At 38.5% G+C, this 19766-nt stretch overlaps 1 long non-coding RNA gene across 2 annotated transcripts in view; it reads left to right on the forward strand.

Annotated features, from left to right (window-relative positions):
* Positions 1–724: 724 nt before the first annotated feature.
* LOC127128212 (uncharacterized) overlaps positions 725–19766 on the forward strand; it is a 33439-nt gene continuing 14397 nt past the window's right edge. Inside the window, exons 1-2 of one of the 2 annotated variants that reach the window (XR_007805773.1) lie at positions 725–1676; positions 1852–1984. This is a non-coding gene — a long non-coding RNA (uncharacterized LOC127128212). Of the gene's footprint in view, positions 1677–1851; positions 1995–19766 lie in introns of both variants that reach the window. The other variant, XR_007805772.1, reaches the window with a different exon arrangement.

Consider the following 19766-nt stretch of genomic DNA (forward strand, 5'->3'; position numbering starts at 1 on the left):
ATATCACGAACTACGAGGTTTTGATCCCTCATTTTTATGTTGGTACATAGGCACAAGTCTGAAGGTCTTGTCAAACACAAAAATATAATTAACAAATTATTTTCTCATCCCCACACTCTATTTTCTTCAAACATCTTTTTATACCAAAAACACCTACATACATAAAAAAGGGCTCCCTAGGAGTATCTAGGACACTTTGGGTGCTAACACCTTCCCTCTGTGTAACCAACCCTCTTACTTGTAATCTCTGGCATCTTATTAGGTTTGATTTGAAAACTTCTTATCTTTGGATTTTGTTCGTACTTTTCCCTTTTCCTTCGGAAACAATAAAAACGCGATGACGACTCTAGTTTTATTGACGTTAAGCTTATCCATAGCTTGATGGTCATGAATTTACCGCTAAACCTAGTTTCAATTAACCAAGTGAATTCATTCAAGCGTGCTAGTTCCTATCTCAATTTAACATCCAAACCAATTAGTACATTCCCATATTCACCCTAACTCCAATAACTCTAATAGTTCTAACTCCTTTTTACAATAGAAATAACACCTCAATTCAAATTAGCATAACAAACTTTTAACTTAAGTTTACACAATTGATTCCCTAACATTACTATAATGTTTATCCCTAACAACTAAGCTCAATTCAACTTTACACCTGCATCGTCAATTATAAGCAAAGATGCAGTATTAGCAGTAACAATCTAACATCTCAGCCTGCAATTTGTATTAGCATAGCGTGCTAACTAGTAATATGGCGCAACAACATAACCTAACTGCTAACTCACATTTAAATAACAATCAACTCAATGATTGGAGTTTAAACCAACTCATAACAGTCCCTAACTTTAATTCACTCTAACAATACACTAATAATATTTCTGCAACACTAACATCCATTAGTTCCAACACTCTAACATTCCAACTAAATTTCTAACATTTAACCGGTTCATAACTAACTGTCAACATTTCAATTTCAATTAATTATCATCACAATCTCTCTGCACCAAATCAAACAAATCAGTTCTAAAAATTACAACTTATTAACAATTAATTACTTTACCAATTTAAACCAAATATCTCTAATTGCTTTATCAATTCAAATAGATACAAATAACTGGTTTTGAACTAACTCATTTTTCTAACCTACGATAACAATTGGTGCTAACAGGATTGAACCTCTTCATTAATTGAATCTAACTAATTCATTTTACTAATAGAGTTTCAATTAAATTAGGACACATCATAATTAAATTTAACAGTTCCTAATAGAGTTAATCTTCCCTAACAGAACTACACGAACTTCCCCAATCAGTTACGTGAAATAACTCTATATAACTTATCATTGAGCTCAATTATCGGGGATTAACACAGAATCATTACACAATCAATCACTCCCTCACTGAAATTCGGAATCTCACCCTCACTGTGCTCCTCCCTACAACCATTTCTCTCAAACTCATTCATCTCATAATCTCACTCTCCATCACTCATCTCTGAATATCACATAGAAGCAGCACATCACATCACCTACAAACTATGTGGTAGAGAAGAAGAATAAGGTTGTAGTGGATTAGGAATCGGAGTGTTTACCATATTCAAAGTGCCCATGGATTTCTTATCATCTTCGTCTTAAAGTCTTTCAACCTTGACCGGAGCAATTCACCACTCTGAAGGTAGGACTTCTTCCTTCAAACTCTCTTGATTTGTCTATTTTTTGTGACCAAATGATAGCATTAGCATAGAGAATCCATAGCTCTAAGCTCTGAGGTTCATATTAGGTGTCATTAGCAATTAATTTTGATTTGAATATTTAGGGTTATATAATTTATTCTTCAATTTGAACTATAGGGGAGGAATCAGAGGAAAACAATGTGAGAACGAAAGAGGGTGGAGAGACGGTTCGATTGGTGCAAGGTTGAGTGTGGTTGGACCTCCACCGCCACTGGAGGTGATTTTCGGTGCGGCGAAGTTGTGATTCCAGGTTATCTCAGGTGACCTAAAATTTGAATATGTTTGAGATTGAAATGAATTGGTTGTTGATGCTCATTTCCCCTCTACACTGCATTTTGGGCCATTGAAGCCCTTAGCCCAATGGTTGTGATCGTACACCCCACTACACAGCCTCACACCCCTTTGTTTTTTGAACCATAACAATTACAACGCCTGGGCTTTTCTGAACCGAGCCCAACAACCTTTTCTTGCTACCTACATCTTGCAGCCCACACAATACACCCCCTCCTTTTCTTTTTTATTATTTCTTTTTCTTTTATTTTTTTACTTGTTTTTTAAATATCTTTTTGGCAAAATATTTTATTACATATTAATTTCTATTACATAAAAAAAACACTTTGAAAATTTAATATACTTAATTTTAGCTTTTAATTGTTTAATCCTTACATTGAAAAATAATAAAAAAATAGTACACATGAATTAGAAATTAATCATTAGTTTTTAGGATAATTTTCATATTAGATTTTTAGAAATAATACATTTTCATATTAATTTTAGTTTAATTTTTAGAATTTGATATGCTTGATAATATTTTGATTGCTTTAATTGTTTTTAGACTTAAAAAACCTTGTGCTCGCACATACTGATCTTACCCTTGGTTGACTAACTGATCAAAGTTATCTTTGATCAAGTAGTCCTTTGACACATGTTGGTTTCCCCTATCTAGTCAAGTGATCAAAAGTCTCTTGCACTGGATCTCAACTCAAGTCAAGCTTCCCCTGTAAGACTTTGAAGACACTGGACATTAAGACTGGATCATTGTTTTATCATTCAAGCACACAAAAAATACTCTTTAACACTTGTCACTTACGATGCGAATTATATGCCACGGGCCTTAAGAAACGCAAAAGGATGAGAGGGATTATTCATATCTTTGTTCTGAGTACCTTTGAATATGGGACGTAGGCCTTAGTTATTCAAAGTATTTGCCTCCGTTCATAGACTTTAGGGAAATTTAAATAAAATGATTGACAAGTCTTCTTCCCCACAGACAACACCTAAATAATCATCATTTCATAATACACTTCCTCTTTGGACCAAACACTGATCTCTTTGACATCCATGCATTCGTTGGGTTAAGCACCCCACGGTAAAGTACCCATCTCTAAATCAAACTCTCTTCATGCATGTTTTCCTCGTTAGACCTCGTGCTTCGGCAAACAATTCTTTAATGTATGTTTGTCTTGTCAGACCTCATGCTTAGACAAACCATTCTCTTTCTTGTTTTCCTTATCAGATCTCGTGCTTAGGCAAACCGTTTTTTCATGCATGTTTGCCTTGCTAGACCACGTGCTTAGGCAAACCGTTATTTCATGCATGTTTGCCTTTTTAGACCTCCTTCTTAGGCAAACCATTGTTTCATGCATGTTTGTCTTGTAAGACCTCGTGCTTAGATAAACCCGTCTCTTTCTTGTTTTCCTTATCAGACCTCGCGCTTAGGCAAACCCCACCCTTTCATGCATGTTTTCCATATCAGACCTGGTGCTTAGGCACACACACCCTTTGTTGGTCTTGGTCCTTGGATCTAGGCAAAATCCTACAACCTTGCATTGATGACTCTTTGGTTCAGCTACACCTACCTTCTGGATTCAAACAACATAACTCTGGTCCAAACCATACTTTCACCATACCATAACAACACCCCTCTCATTCCAAACAACACCTTTCCCTATTCTAGCAAGTTTCTTTTCCTATTTAATTAACTCTTTCTTTTTCTTTTTATTACATAAACCTTTTTTAAAAGAATTTTCTTTCTTTTCATCAAATAACTTTTATAATTTGTTCCTTAGTAGTCAAAGTAAAAGCTTGGAACATCTGACCTAGAATTAAATCAGCTAATGTTTATACACTTCTAGGATATTATTATAAGTGTTCCCTAAAAAAACAACACACACTTATCTTCTACTCTGAACTACGGAGCTCTGATTTCCTCATTGCACTATGAGGATACGTAGGCACGAGGGTTCGAATTCTCAGCAAGCACACTAATTATTAACCTTTTTTCCCTCATTCACAAGTAATCTTTATATAGTAACACCTATTCGAGCAAAGAACAACAAAAATGGTTCTTGTTGAGTACAACGGATGTGATGGATACTAATACCTTCCCCTTGCATAACCGACTTCCTTACCCATTTCTCTTCCCCCCGGGTTTTATCTATATTTTCCCTTCCCTTTTGGAATAAATGATGTTCGATGGAGACTCTGTTGTATCTTCGAGCATGTGATGCGCTTAAGTATTTTTCACGGCGCAACAAATTTATCTCACCAAAGTCATTTTTTTTGACAAACAGATAGGGGCACCACGCTAACGATGGCCGCTAAATCACACAACGTCCTCCCGAAACTCATCGTCCTGATAACAAAGAGAATTAAAAAACTCCCTAGATCCTTAATCTTGGGTGGTTGTTTGTTCTGAATTAAAGTGTTGATGTTAATAGTCGGTGCTACAATATCATGATTTTCCAATTTCGACTTGTTAGAGAGGAATTCATTTAGAAATTTTACATAGGAAGGCAACTGAGATAAAGCCTCTGTGAAATGAATATTGATGTAGAGCTTTTTCAGTAACTCTACAAACTTCTTAAATTGGGCTTCTATCTTAGACTTAGCAAGCCTTTGTAGAAATAGGACGGATGGTTTCCAGTGGGATGGGCAACACAAGGTTCCTCTTTTTCTTCCTCTTCAACAACCTCCTTTTTAGGTGGTATTGGTTCGCTCTCTTTTACTTCGTCACTTTTCTTACCAGAATCTTCCACTTGTTTATCGCTTCTGGTTGTTGCAACATTAATTTGTTCTTTTGGGTTAGGCTCGGGTTGTCATGAAAAGGCTCAGGGTGGGATGAATGATGATGTTTGTTGTTGTGCAACTTGGTATATTTAAATCTCCAACATCTTGTTGTGGGTAGCTATGGAGTATACTTTACATGCTAGCTTATTTAGAACTTCACTCATATGGATATTATGATTTTTGAATTCATTATTCTGCTTGGTATGATATATGATGAAAATTTCCATCATTACTGTCATACCCCAAAATTTTCCCTACCTCATCATTCAATTCGTCTCTCTTATGGTTTTGTTCATTTGATCATGCATATAGGTCATCCATTGACATTTGCATATTGTAACAAATTTAGACCAAAGGTTTAGCAATAATGAATTTATTTGGTTTAAGTGGATTTTTGAGGCGGATATTATTTTGTAATTATTCGGGTTTATTTCCCATATTACTTGTGGTGTGGATAATCTCTTTATTTGAGATTCATGGTTAGTTGGAAGATTAAGATTGATGGCCATTTAATTCAAAGGTTTGCTTAGATTCAAAGAAAATGGCAAAGTTGGAATAAAAAGATTTCATTCATTTATCATAAATTCATGTTACAATTCATATTTCTTGAGATACAAGCCAAAATAATGGATTACAAGGAAAGAGGATAAAAAATTACATCACTTGGGTACAATTGACTTTTTGGTCAACTGTTGGCTTTTGGTCAACTGTTGGCTTTTGGTCAACTGTTGGCTTTTGGTCAACTGTTGACCATTGACTCAATTTTGACTCCCGAATTTTCCTAAACCAATTCTACAATCATTTTATCAAAGGACTAACCATCGTTCATCACCAATGACTTGTGTCATGATTATGTCAAGTGCTAATTTCTAACAAATTCTATATTCCATCAAACTTTTCACTTTCATATTTATTTTTCAACACTTTTCAACATTGGTCCATGCCCAAAAAAATTCAAAAGTGCTTACTTTTAGCACAAAATTACTTCCCAAAAGCACTTAAAATCATGGGATGATTCACTAAAAATTCAAGTCAAAAGTAGTAGAAAAATCAAGACAAAGCATTCAAATTCAAGTTAATTACTAGTGACCATTTGCCTTACATTCCAACTCGGTACTTTTTCTAAACTCCAATACCATTGGTCTCTAACTACCTCATTCCTCACAATTATTCAATTACCCAATTAACCTTTAACTATCATAACTTCCAAACTAACACAAAACTTTCAAACAAAAACAAATTCTAACTTCCATTTTCAATTCAATTTTCCTTCAATCCTAACCATTCTTAACAATTAACCCAAGGGTTTAAATTAGTGATCCGCAACTAAGGATTAAATTAATTTTTAACCATTGATAAAACTCTTACTTGGATCACAATCTAAGGGTCATTATCCATTTACAAAACCTATATAAACATGTCATTTTTCACATTTTGGGGTTAACTAACCTAACTTAGAAAATTCACAATTGACCATTATTTTCCACCATTTTTTCTTCTAAATTTCTCTCTCATTTCATCTTCACCCTCACCCTTGTCGCTACCGGGATTTCACGATAACGAAATCGGGACTAAAGAGATGCCAAAGAGACGCAAAGTCAGAAGAGTCGCCACCGAATTTTATTTAGTTTACCTCTATCGGAGAGGAGAGGGGAAATAGTCGATAAAACCCTCGGAAAAGAGACGCGCATAGAAAATGCTAAAAGAGAATAAGGAATCGGTCTCGTAACCGAGATTTGGGTTCGGAAGTCGGTTACGTAAGGGGAAGGTATTAGCACCCCTTACGTCCATGGTACTCCATGGGAACCATTTGGATTGTTTTACATACAAGGGATTTATCTATTATTGTTTTATTTTCAAAAGAATGTGTGAAAAGAAGGGGAGTGTTTTTGTTATTATAGTGATCGCCAAGGATTGTGGCCCTTGTGCCTACGTATCACTCATTCGGGGATGAGGAATCAGAGCTCCGTAGTTCGGAGTAAAAAATATTTGTGTGTTGGTTGATTTTACCTTTGAAAAAAGGGTTTTCGGGATGATACCCTAAGGCATAAAAAGAGTTTGATGAGTTGTATTGTTTTTACCTTGAAGAAGGGTTTTATGAAAGAATGTTTGTGATTATATTGTACTAAAGTTTATGGGTGGAGGTGATTATTCTAGACAACAAGTCAAACGTCTTGCATCCAAAATAATCAGAGTAAGGGTAGGAATGCTCCATTCTCAATCATTCTCCACCACTTAAGGCTCGTGGCACACAATAATAATCGTAATTATTAGGTGTTTTGAATTTGATTATAAAAATGCCACTTGGCGTTGAATCAAGGGTTTATTTTATTTTGATTATGAAATTTGGCTTATGCAACATGAATGCGAAGTAACCAACAAGAAATTAAAGAGTCTCATTGTAAGGTAGCCCAAGAGAAAGTCTTTTGTGTGCAAAAGTGACCTAAGCTAAACAAAGGATAATGGTCTTACAAACATGTCCCCCTAAGGTGGTGTCATGATGCCATTCTTACAACATGAATGTAAGTTTCAAATAAAATCCAACATTTACAAAGTATTACAAAGATAAGGGAAAGACCTCCAAGCAAGGGTCCTAAAATGAAATCCTCTAAGTCCAAGTTGATTAAGAGTGGAATGAATATTTTTGTCTTATCATTTTATCTTTTTTTTTTGTTTTTAATGTTTGATGATAATAAAATAAATAACAAGTAAATAAACATGCATGATGAATTTGTACAATGATGATGATGATGAGTACTTTAATGTAAATTATAAGGTAATGACATAAAAGTAAATTACAAGATAAAGAAACAATATCACAATAATAATGGTTAGTGAATATAAATGATATAAAACAAATATAAGTCAATAATACCAAAATCACAATAACAAAGGTTAATGATAAACAAAATTAATGAAGTATAATTAGTGGTTAGTAATATGTACAAAAATGAATATTTTTGAAGACTATTTTCTTAGGCCAAAAAGACTTAAAATATGACACATTAAGGGACACCTTATCATTGATGCAAAGTATTGAAGATGATTGAACAATCAACTAACAATAGATTTGTAACAAAGAAAGTTATGCAACCTTAAGTCCATCTATTAATATTTTAAAAAGAATGATTTGTTCTCTTTCTTTTGTTTTTATTCCTTTTTTATTTAACAAGATAATAAGGTAGTAAATAAATTAGCATAATGTAAATGATATAGTTAGATAACAATAAACATAAACATAAAATACTTGAAATAAAGTGAACAATAAAAGAAATTGCAAAAAAAAATAAAGTGCAATAATATAAATGTTAGGAGTTAGTAGTTAGTGAACATGAGCATAAAGTAAATGAAATAAAATGAACAATAAAATAAATTGCAAAAAAATAAAGTGCAATAATATAAATGTTAGGAGTTAATAATTAGTAGTTAGTAACAATAAGCAAATGGATTAGCAAGTTAATGTAAAGACATGGTTTCATCTATGCATCAAATGACCCAAATATGGTTAAAATAGAGGCAATCTATCAATGCCTCAAAGTATCATGAATGATTTATTGATCAACCATAGATAGGTTTGAAACATTGAAGATTTAATCAACTCTAAACAACCATGGTCATGATCTAATAGACCTCATCAACCAAACAAATACAACAACAAGTCCATAATAAAAGAAAATGATAACACACACAAAGCAACCACAAAAAGGTGAAAAAAGATAGTAAGAGTAAAAAATCTTTAAAAAATGTGAGTAAACCAAAGTTAATCATTTTTTTGCAAGCTTTAATCTAAACCATCTCAAAAGACCAACTAAGAACAAGCAACCATTTTTAATCAAAAAAAGAAACAAAAAAGTTAAAAAGTTTAAGTTAAAATCATTACCCACAAAAATGTGAAAAAAAGCTAGGTAGAAATGGTGTTAAGCTTGAATGTGAAGCAAGGGGTTTGGAATGAAAATATTTGTGGTGAAAGCTTAGTAAAGGGGTTGGGTTATGAGTGTTAGAGAGTGAGAAATTTTGAGGAAAAAATGTGAAATGAAAAAAAAAGTTGGTGGTGGTGACTTTTGGGAGGGAAAGGTTTTTTGGTTTTGATTTAGGTTTAGAGAAGAGGGGTTGGGTGATATTTTTTCAGAATTTTTGGGGGCTAGAAAGCATGAAAAATGAGGGGGAATAGTGCATCTATTTATAGGGAAAGCAAGTGGAAAAGTGGGGGAAACCAAATACCCTTTGTGCAAAAAAAAAGGCTTATTTTTGGTGTCTTCGCAGGGCAAATCGATTTACCTAGTTGGGTAAATCGATTTGCCTATTTTTTTTTAACTCATGCCTTGAGTTCATGCAATATGTCTTTGGTTATGAAAGTTCAATGAAATTATGATGATGAAATAATGAAAGCCTGCATGTGCAGTAGGGCCATGGATCAGATGAAAGTTGTATCGGATTGGGGTGAATTTTGGGGTATGACAATTGACCCTATTTAATTTTCTCGGACCTGAATGCATAGATAGTGACGAGTTCCAATGTATTCAAGGTAAGAGAGGATTAAATACTAATGAGAGTAACCAGAAATTCGCCATGCTGGAGGATGATAATATGAATATTTGTTTAGGGATTATGCATGGTTATGATGATTATGCATGCAATGTGATGTATGCATCCTAAGTATCTTCTTAACGATGAAAGTTTGATGTCAAAAGGGCCCAAGAAAGTTGAGGGAAGAAAGCTTCACTAGGGAATGAGAAAAAGAAGGGTGATCACTCCTAGTCACGACTGGAAAAAAACAAGACAGTGTTCTTTAACAACGGCTGGAATACAAAACATCTATTAGGGGTCAAACAAAATGAAATCAGTGACGATTCTTAACGAAGGCTAGAATACCTGACTCGACTGGAGATAATTTTTTTTGCAAAGGTACAGTGATGATTCGTAGCGAAGGCTAGAATACCTGAAATCCTCCGGGAAGATCAAACAACTCAGTGATGATTCTTAGCAACGACTAAGAATACCTGACTCTGCTGAGGAGAATACGGATTTTTTTTGCGAATGTACAGTGACGATTCGTAGCGAAGGCTAGAATACCTGAAATCCTCCGGGAAGATCAAACAACTCAGTGATGATTCTTAGCAACGGCTAAGAATACCTGACTCTGCTGAGGAGAATACGGATGTCAAGTGACGGTTCCTATCAATGGCTGGAATTCCTGACATCTACTAGTGAAAAATGAGCTCCAGGATGGTTCTTGGCTATGAACGTCTGACTCGGCTTGGGGAATGAACCCAAAATGCCTCTAGTCTAAAAAATGAGAATTCAGTGACGATTCTTAATAATGATTAAGAATACTTGACTCTGCGGGGAAAAGGAAAAATGTGTTGACTTTCTAGGGATAGAAGAAGTATAGTGATGTTTCTCAGCATTGACTCCTCTGGGGAAACTTGACAATGAAATGAAACAACTTAATGACGATTCCCAGCAACAGCTGGAATGCGTGGTTTGTGCTTGGGAAATGTTTTGAGGATGAACATTGATTTTTATTGGGTAAAATTCCTAACAACGGTTGGAAAATTCCGAACTCTAACGAGTTAGTTTGAGTAAGTTAAGGAGATGATGTGATGTTATGTATGCCAATGCATGTTTGGGCTTTCATGGGGAATATATGAAATGCAGGGTTTGCAAGTTATGCCAAGTATGTTTGGGCTTTGCGGAGGAGTGTATTTGGGGAATGCCAACGGTGATTGGGCTTGAAAAGGGTGATTAGGTGAATCGTACTGACTTTCCGATACTTGAGAAATTGGAGTTCGACGTCCAAGCAAGCGTTGAATGTAATGTTTGAGAATTCCCATTGGGGGGACAAATGATCGGCCTAGTCCAAAGAACTGTATGGCACCCTTGGGTTGGAAATATGCTTTGACTACCTTTAGCGAAATTCTAAAAAGAATGTAATTCGATATTGTCTCCCTTATAGTCTTTTTATTTTTTTGAAAAAGGTCTTTTAATCGAAAATTTCCCATGTAATTTTATTTAGAAAAAGGTCATATTTCGCAGACAAAGAAGGAAAAGTAAAAATTATGGAACACATGTGAGGGAACTGATTTTTATTGACAAGTGGTTCCACAAATAGGGAATTTTGTACAAAGGAAAGCAATTCCTAAAAGAGGTGATTGCGAAAAGAAAATGATAATTGCAATGGCAATGAAACATCTCGAGTTTCCTCCAAATTCTAACTCTGCTATAGCCTTTATGCCTTTGGTCGCCCTTTGATCTTGCTTTTTTTTGAAGGAGGGTGATAGGATTGACTTGCTGGGGACCCACGTAATTGACTCGCCAAGAAATGAAGAAGGATTCCTTGCGGGATGCAACCTCTTGCTCTTATTAAATCCCTAATTTTTGCCTAGACCGCCCTTTCGGGTTTTCAGTCTACCGGGATACCCATTTTTTGCATAAGTTGCCCTTTCGGGTTTTCAACATATCGGGCTATATATATATATATATATATATATATATATATATATATATATATATATATAAGCATATTATTTTTTGACTGCATCCGCATTCACCGAGGACGGAAGATCTTCACCATCCATAGTTGCAAGGATCAAGGGTCCTCCGGAGAAGACCTTTCTTACAACATACGGACCTTCGTAGTTCGGCGTCCATTTTCCCCTTGGGTCAGTATGGATTGGAAGAATCTTCTTCAGTACGAGGTCTCTGGCCTTTAGGCTGCGGGGGAAAACCTTTTTGTCATGTGCTCTCTTGATGCGCTTTTGATAAAGTTGGCCATGGCAGATGGCTGCTAAGTGTTTCTCATCAATGAGGTTTAGTTGGTCAAAACGAGCTTGTACCCACTCAGACTCCTCAAGCTTAACATCTGTCAAGATCCTTAAGGAAGGAATCTCTACTTCGACCGGTAAGACTACATCCATGTCGTACACAAGGGAGAAGGGAGTTGCCCCAGTGGAAGTGCGTACGGAAGTACGATAGCCGTGTAATGCGAATGGGAGCATTTCGTGCCAACCTTTGTAGGTTTCCACCATCTTTTGCACGATCTTCTTGATGTTTTTGTTAGCTTCCTCAACAGCGCCATTCATCTTAGGCCTATAAGGCGATGAGTTGTGGTGGTCGATCTTGAAATTCTGGCATAGCTCTTTCATCATTTTATTATTGAGATTAGATCCATTATCAGTAATGATCTTGTTGGGGACCCCATAACGACAGATGATTTCTTTCCTGAGGAATCGAGTCACCACTTGTCTGGTAACCGTTGGCGTATGAGGCTGCTTCTACCCATTTTGTGAAATAGTCAATGGCTACAAGGATGAAGTGGTGTCCGTTCGAGGCAGTTGGCTCTATGCGTCCGATCACGTCAATGCCCCACATGGCGAAAGGCCAAGGTAATGTTAGGACGTTGAGAAGCGTTGGCGACACATGGATCTTATCAGCATAGATCTGGCACTTGTGGCAGGTTTGGACGTGGCGATGACAGTCAATCTCCATAGTCATCCAGTAGTATCTGGCCCTTAAAATTTTCTTCACCATAGTGCTCCCACTGGCATGCGTCCCAAAGGATCCTTCATGAATTTCCATGATAATCTGGTTTGCTTCCTGCTTGTTCACACATCTAAGCAAAACAGAATCATAATTTCTCTTGTATAATACCCCCCACTTAAGAAGAATTTGGATGACAATTTTCGAAGATACTTCTTGTCGGTGATAGACGCGTCCGCAGGATACTCTTGGTTCTCTAAGAATTTCATGATGTCATGGAACCAAGGATGACCGTCAGCTTCGTCTTCTGCTGCCAGACAGTAAGCAGGTTCGTCCAAGTAGTTCAAGTGAAATGACGGCGCTTCGTTCTTCCATTTAACTTTAAACATGGATGCCAAAGTTGCCAAAGCGTCAGCTAGCTGATTCTCTTCTCGAGGGATGTGGTGGAATGTAATTTCATCGAAGAAGGGGACTAGTTTCAAGACATGCTCTTTGTAAGGAATGAGTTTATGGTCTCTAGTATCCCAATCTCCTTTGACTTGGCTGATTACCAAGGCTGAGTCCCCATAGACTTCCAGGATTTTGATTCTAAGATCGATAGCAACTTCAATACCAAAGATACAAGCCCCGTATTCAGCCATATTGTTTGTACATTCAAAACATAATCGGGCGGTGAAGGGGAGGTGGAAATTAGTTGGAGAAGTGATTACTGCCCCAATGCCATTGCCATGAGCGTTAGAAGCTCCATTAAAAACCATGGTCCATCGGGATCCAAGCTCGGGTCCTTCGGGACCGGGGATGTTGCAATCCCTAATCAACATGATATCCTCGTCGGGGAATTCGAAACGCATAGACCGATAGTCCTCCAAGGGTTGTTGTGCAAGATAATCAGACAATACACTCCCTTTGATGGCCTTTTGAGTGACATGTTGGATATCGTACTCGGTCAGAGCCATTTGCCATCGAGCTACTCTACCAGTTAGAGTCGGCTTCTCAAAGATGTATTTGACAGGATCCATCTTAGAGATCAACAATGTCGTATGAGTGAGCATGTATTGTCTTAAACGTTTGGCAGCCCATGCTAGTGCGCAACAAGTCTTTTCAAGCATCGAATACCTACTCTCGCAATCAGTGAACTTCTTGCTCAAATAGTATATTGCATGCTCTTTTCTACCAGTCTCGTCATGTTGGCCGAGGACACAACCCATTTATCCTTCGAGAATGGTGAGATACATGATTAATGGTCTACCAGGTACAAAAGGCATCAACACAGGAGGCTCTTGCAAATATTCCTTTATTTTCTCAAATGCGTCTTGGCAGTCATCGTTCCAAATGATGGCTTGATCCTTTCGAAGAAGTTTGAAGATTGGATCACAAGTGGCAGTGAGGTGAGATATGAACCTAGCAATGTAGTTCAATCTACCTAGGAATCCTCGGACTTCCTTCTCGGTTTTGGGTGCAGGCATAGCTTGTATGGCCTTTACTTTCTCGGGATCTACTTCGATGCCACGTTGACTGACGATAAAACCTAACAATTTGTCGGATCTTACCCCAAATGTGCATTTGTTGGGATTAAGCCTTAATTTGAACTTTCTTAACCTCTCAAACAACTTTTCTAGATTGATAAGGTGTTCTTCTTTGGTTTGAGACTTGGCTATCATGTCGTCGACGTAGACCTCAATCTCTTTATGGATCATATCGTGAAAGAGAGTGACCATGGCTCGTTGGTATGTGGCGCCGGCGTTCTTCAATCCAAAAGGCATCACCTTGTAGCAGAAGGTGCCCCATGGTGTTATGAAAGTGGTTTTGTCCATATCTTCTTGAGCCATGCGGATCTGGTTATAACCGGAGAAACCATCCATAAAAGAGAAAACAGAGAATTGAGCAGTATTATCTACTAGCACGTCAATGTGTGGCAGTGGAAAGTCATCTTTGGGACTTGCTCTATTTAGATTTCTATAAATCTATGCACATTCTTGCTTTGCCATCCTTCTTAGGTACAGGCACAATGTTAGCTATCCATTGAGGATAATTGGAGACCGCTAGGAAGCCGGCGTTGAGCTGCTTTTGTACCTCCTCCTTAATTTTCATAGCCATGTCGGGACGGGTCCTTCGTAGTTTTTGCTTTACTGGAGGGCATTCTTCTGTAAGGGGTAGATGATGGACCACAATGTCAGTATCGAGGTCGGGCATATCTTGGTATGACCATGCAAACAGATCTTTGTATTCCTTCAAGAGCTCAATCAATTTTGTCTTCACCTCGTCTTGTAGAGCGGAGCTGACTCGGACGTCTTTTGCTTCCTCATCTGTCCCAAGGTTAATCACTTCCACTGATTCTTCGTGCGGCTGAATGACTTTTTCCTCTTGCTTGAGCAGCCTTGCCAATTCTTCTGGGAGTTCGGCCTCTTCCTCACACTCTTCATCAGCTTGATTAATCGGGTTGTCAAAGTCGTATGAGACTGTAGTAGAATTGTCATTGGTGGTTGTCGAGGATGATCTGCATGATTTAAGTTCCACGCTTTTATTGGTATGAAATAAAGGATGATTTGAAAAGAAATTATTTTTAAAAAATAAAAATGCCATTTATAAAAAGGTGAAATAAATAAATGAAAGGCAAGGATCTCAAAATTGATTGCGAACATGAACCTTTTTTCATTAATGATTAATCAGGAAATTTGATGAGGCCCTACAAATGATTCCCCCATGCCTTGGGCTTGACATGGGTTCTTTTGATAAAAAGGAAGGAAAACAACATTGGGAATTACATTTCAATCAAGGTCACTTTAGGTATTCCAAACTCGGTCCATTTGGTGGCACCATTTCCATCAGTCTTTGTGAAGATCAACCCATCATCTTCTTCTTCTTCTTCTTCTTCCACGGCACAAATACAGTTGTCATCCAGGTAACCAACACTTGAGAAGTTTTCGAATAGCGGGAGCACTGATCCCCTTGTAGCTATCGGCGCGGGCTTCTTCAAATTCTGGGAGTTGTATCCCAAACCGGTGTGGTCCTTGTTGGCAGGAAGTTCAAGCAATCTTCCCCATCCTTGGGGGTGTCCATCCTTTATGATTGTCAGGGCGTCTTTGAGAGATGCCATGGGAAATTCGGCATCTTTTGATTCATCCCTTGCTGGGCAAACCATTTCAACATTGATAACTTCAAATGATTGGAATGGGACTTCCCTTATCTCCCCTTCTCCTTCAACGTATCAGAAAGATGTGAGGTGACTTACCACAATGTCCACCTCACCCTCGATAACAACTAGCTTATCATCAGCTAAGAATTTCAATTTTTTGGTGAAGCGTTGAAGTGACTGCACCAGCTGAATGGATCCAAGGCCTCCCAAGCAGACAACTGTAGGCTGGATAGATATACATTACGAAGAAAGTGATGAGGAAAATATAGGGACCAATCTTCATAGGCAAATTCACCTCACCGATTACAGTCCTTCTAGTCCCATCGAATGCTCTTACTATAAGCTCACTCGGCTTCATTACGAGTCCTTCAATAGTTAGTTTAGCAAAAGAGCTCTTAGGCATCACATTGAGGGAAGACCCAATGTCTACCAAAACTCTTGATAGGACTGTGTCCACACACTCAATAGAAATATGGAGAGCCTTGTTATGATTCCTCCCCTCGGCGGGAAGCTCTTCATCACTGAAACCCAAGCTTAAGCTAGTAGCGATATTGTTAACCACTCCTTCAAACTGACAAACATATATCTCTTGCGGTACGTGAGTTGTCCTCAAAAACTTTACCAAAGCCTCCCTATGGGCCTCCGAGCACATTAATAAAGACAACATTGAGATCTTCGAGGGTGTCTGGTTAAGCTGATCAACTATTCGATAATCGCTCTTCTTGATAATGCGTAAGAACTCGTCTACTTCACTTGAAGGTGTGGGGTCTTGTCTTTACTGAGCGCCATCAATTTGTTTGCCTTTGTCTGAAGTTGAAGGATTGGTAGTTCCAATTGGAGTGGGTGTCGGTGCAAATGTCCTTCCACTTCTCGTGACTCCGCTAGTGCCGGTGATATTGATCATTGGGTCACTAGACTTTAACGGTTCTTCTTGTATCTTCTGACCATGAAGGTAGACTGAGGTGTCATACATCCATGGGACTGCCTTGGTGTCAACATATGGGAATGGTGTGGGAACTGTTATTACGATTGGAGTAACAAGATTTGTCGACAAAATTAACTGAGAGAATTCATATGGAATTTGTAGAGGAGGGACTTCATCGTATAGTATCTCAAGGGTAGACACATCTTCCTTTGTGGACGGGTAGTCTACCACCAATATCCCTTGGTTCATTAATTGATGTACGACAGACTTCAATGTTCTACATTGTTACGGGTTAATCAGATAGTGTTCACATTCATTACCACAGATGGGAAAGGCATTATTCTTCATTAAAGCATTCTTGATCTCGATGAGTGGTGTTTTTAACTCGTCCACACAGGACATCAATCTCCTTCCATTGTCAGCTTCCATCATATTCACTGATGCATTGTTATGAGGGGGCATCGGGTTATTATTTACATTCGGCCCCTTGGGGGCGAACGTGATTGCCTTAGAGTCAATAAGATCTTGAACCTTGTACTTTAATGCTTTACAATTCTCGATCGAATGCCCAGGAGCGCCAGAATGAAATTCACAGTGAGCATTTGCATCATAACTGGGAGGAAGAACCGTTGGTGGGGGTCCTAACTCCCTTAGTTGCACAAGTGATCTTCTCAATAAATATGGTAGAATGTGGCTATAAGGCATGGGAACTGGGTCAAATCTTCTCTCGGGCCTTCGCATCCTTTGTTGTTGTTGTTGTTGATATTGTGGTTGCTGACGTTGCGGTTGTTGTTGATACCGTTGTTATTGTTGAGTTTGAACAAGAATTGCAAATGGTTGTTGTTGACTTGGTTGGATGGGAGCTATGGCAGCTACCTGTGGATAAGTTGGATTTCTTGTTCGAATGATGGAGGCAGTATTGGTCTCGCCTTCTCGTTTTTTACCGTAGGGAACAAAAGGTTTCTTTGATGCACTAGAAGCACTGACAGAGTTCTGGATCTTTCCCATCTTGATCATATTTTCTATCCTTTCACCGGCTAAGACCAGGTCGGAAAAGCCCGAAGAGGTGCTCCCTACCATTCTATCAAGGTATGGACCTTGCAGGTTTCCCATAAACATGTCTACCAGTTCTCTTTCTAGCAACGGGGGTTGTACCCTAGCAGCTAATTCCCTCCACCGCTGGGCATATTCTTTGAAGGACTCCTTAGACCTTTGAGTCATATTTTGCAACTGCGTGCGATTAGGTGCCATATCAGTGTTGTACTGATAGTGCTTGAGGAATGCTTCGGCCATTTCCCTCCAGGTGTGAATATGGTTGCCCTCAAGTTGCATGTACCAATCCAAAGATGCCCCACTGAGGGAATTCTATAAAAAATGCATTAAAAGTTGATCATCGCTGGAATATGCAGCCATCTTTCAGCATTATGCCCTAATGTGCGTTCTAGGGTCTCTATTTCCCTTATATTTTTCAAAGTCCGGAACTTTGAACTTGGCCGGAATGATGACCCCAGGTACTAAGCACATTTCTTCCGCATCAAGGCCCAAAATGTCAGTGCTCCCCATTGCCTTGAGCTTTTCCTCGATAGCCTTTACCTTCCTCTCCACCTTGTTGGTTGCTGAACCGAAGGCGTCATCCTGAGAAGCGTCCCTTGGGCTGAAGAATACATTGAGTTGGTCGTCTGTCTCAAGAGCATGAGGACGAGGGTTGTTGTTTGGAACACCGTCGGGTGCATTAATGTTAATTGGAGGATCAGCTTGAGGAACTGGAGTCGGATTCTCGACCGTTGGAGGGGTAGGAGGATTGGTAGTACTGGCACGTTGGTTCATTTCTTCTTGCATTTTTGCTATAACCTCCTGGCCTCTTGCGACTGCTTGAATAGTCTCCATCAATTTCCGCATTTGGGATACTTCTTCCTGAAGGACAACTTGGTTCTCTTGAAGTTGCTCCATGACAGCTTGTCGACGTCCTCATGTATCGTACCGAAAAGTCAGCTTTGGAGAGTGGTTCTGGAAGGAAAAAGGGGTGGATGGATGAGTTTTTTATGTTTTTATGTTTTGAAAGATGCATATGATGCATGAATTTTTTTCTTGTTAAAGCAAAGCTCTTTTTAGTTATTCATGTTTATTCATTGCAAAAACTACTTGACAATTCTCGTTCACAGTCATGAATAAAGGAAAACACAATAGAGAAAAATCACAACTTTCATTCATCCTTTGAAGGGAAAATAGAGAGCAATACATAGAAGTTGCAAAATACAAGTAATGGAAGCAAAATAAACCAACTAGATATCCACCCTAAAAGTGACCCCTTGAGACTTGCGGAGAGCCTCAATGTCGGTGATGAGTTCGGCCATTGTTCTTTTGCAGAACTTGACGAAGTGGTAGACCTCTTTGGGGGTATTATCTGGGCACATGATCAGATCTGCCTCCTTCAACTTGTCGGGAAAGTCTTGAAGGGCATAGTTGGTTAATACTGTCATGTTGGTGTACTTGTCCCTCCATTCTTCGTAAAGGACTTGGAGACTATGGATGATTTTGTCCCTTTGAACAATGGTAGCTTCGAATCCATAGCAACGCTCCTCCCAATGTCTGCAATTGTTTTGCAATTCTACATAGGCTTGGTCATAGATTCCCCTCTTCAAGTTCTTGATTTGCTTGCAAGCTCGTCCAAGGTTGAACTGCTCACGCATGAAGCTTCGGTGAATCTTTTCTTTCTCTAGTTGCTCCTTGGCTAGAAAATCCTTATACTCTTTTAGAGTGGTCCTTAGTTTGAGAATCTGGGCCTCGTAATCTTCCCTCGCTTCTTTCTTCATGGCATTAGACCTCTCGACAGTATTTTCAAGGTCCTTGATGATTCGGTATGCTCGATCCAACTCCTCGTTGCGGAAGTCTAGCTCAGAATTAGCTCCTTGTAAAGCTCCACCAAGCCAAACTCTTTGTCCTTTGGCTAATCAGAGCCTTTTCTCGCTATCTTCAAATTTTTCACAGACTTGCTTACCCTTATCCTCCAAGACGTGGTTACGTTTCTTGGCGCGATTGAGTTTGACTCGTAGTTGAGTGTTTTCCAACTCGAGCTCTTTGATTTGGCTGGTAAGTTTGTCCATGTCCTCTTGTAGGATAGGCTCGGGCTCGGGCATCAATGGGAATGAAGAAGGATCAAACAGAAACGGCATCTTAACCACCCTAACTCTCTCTTTTACCCACACATAGTAGGGTTCCTTGGCTAGGATATTTTTCTTGCCCCATTCATGGTCAATACGGACTATGCTTGTCCAAGCTTTTCTCACTCTTTTCACGTTTGAATCAAGCGGATCCACGGTATTGATGACAAATGGAATGAAATCTCTTTCTTCGGGGGGACTTGTCATGGCGTACCCTAGTTGTCTCTTGAGTATAGCAGGGTTGTAGTTGATGCAACCTTGT

This window comes from Lathyrus oleraceus, chromosome 3 (genome assembly GCF_024323335.1).
Source record: "Lathyrus oleraceus cultivar Zhongwan6 chromosome 3, CAAS_Psat_ZW6_1.0, whole genome shotgun sequence".
Classification (NCBI taxonomy): domain Eukaryota; kingdom Viridiplantae; phylum Streptophyta; class Magnoliopsida; order Fabales; family Fabaceae; genus Lathyrus; species Lathyrus oleraceus.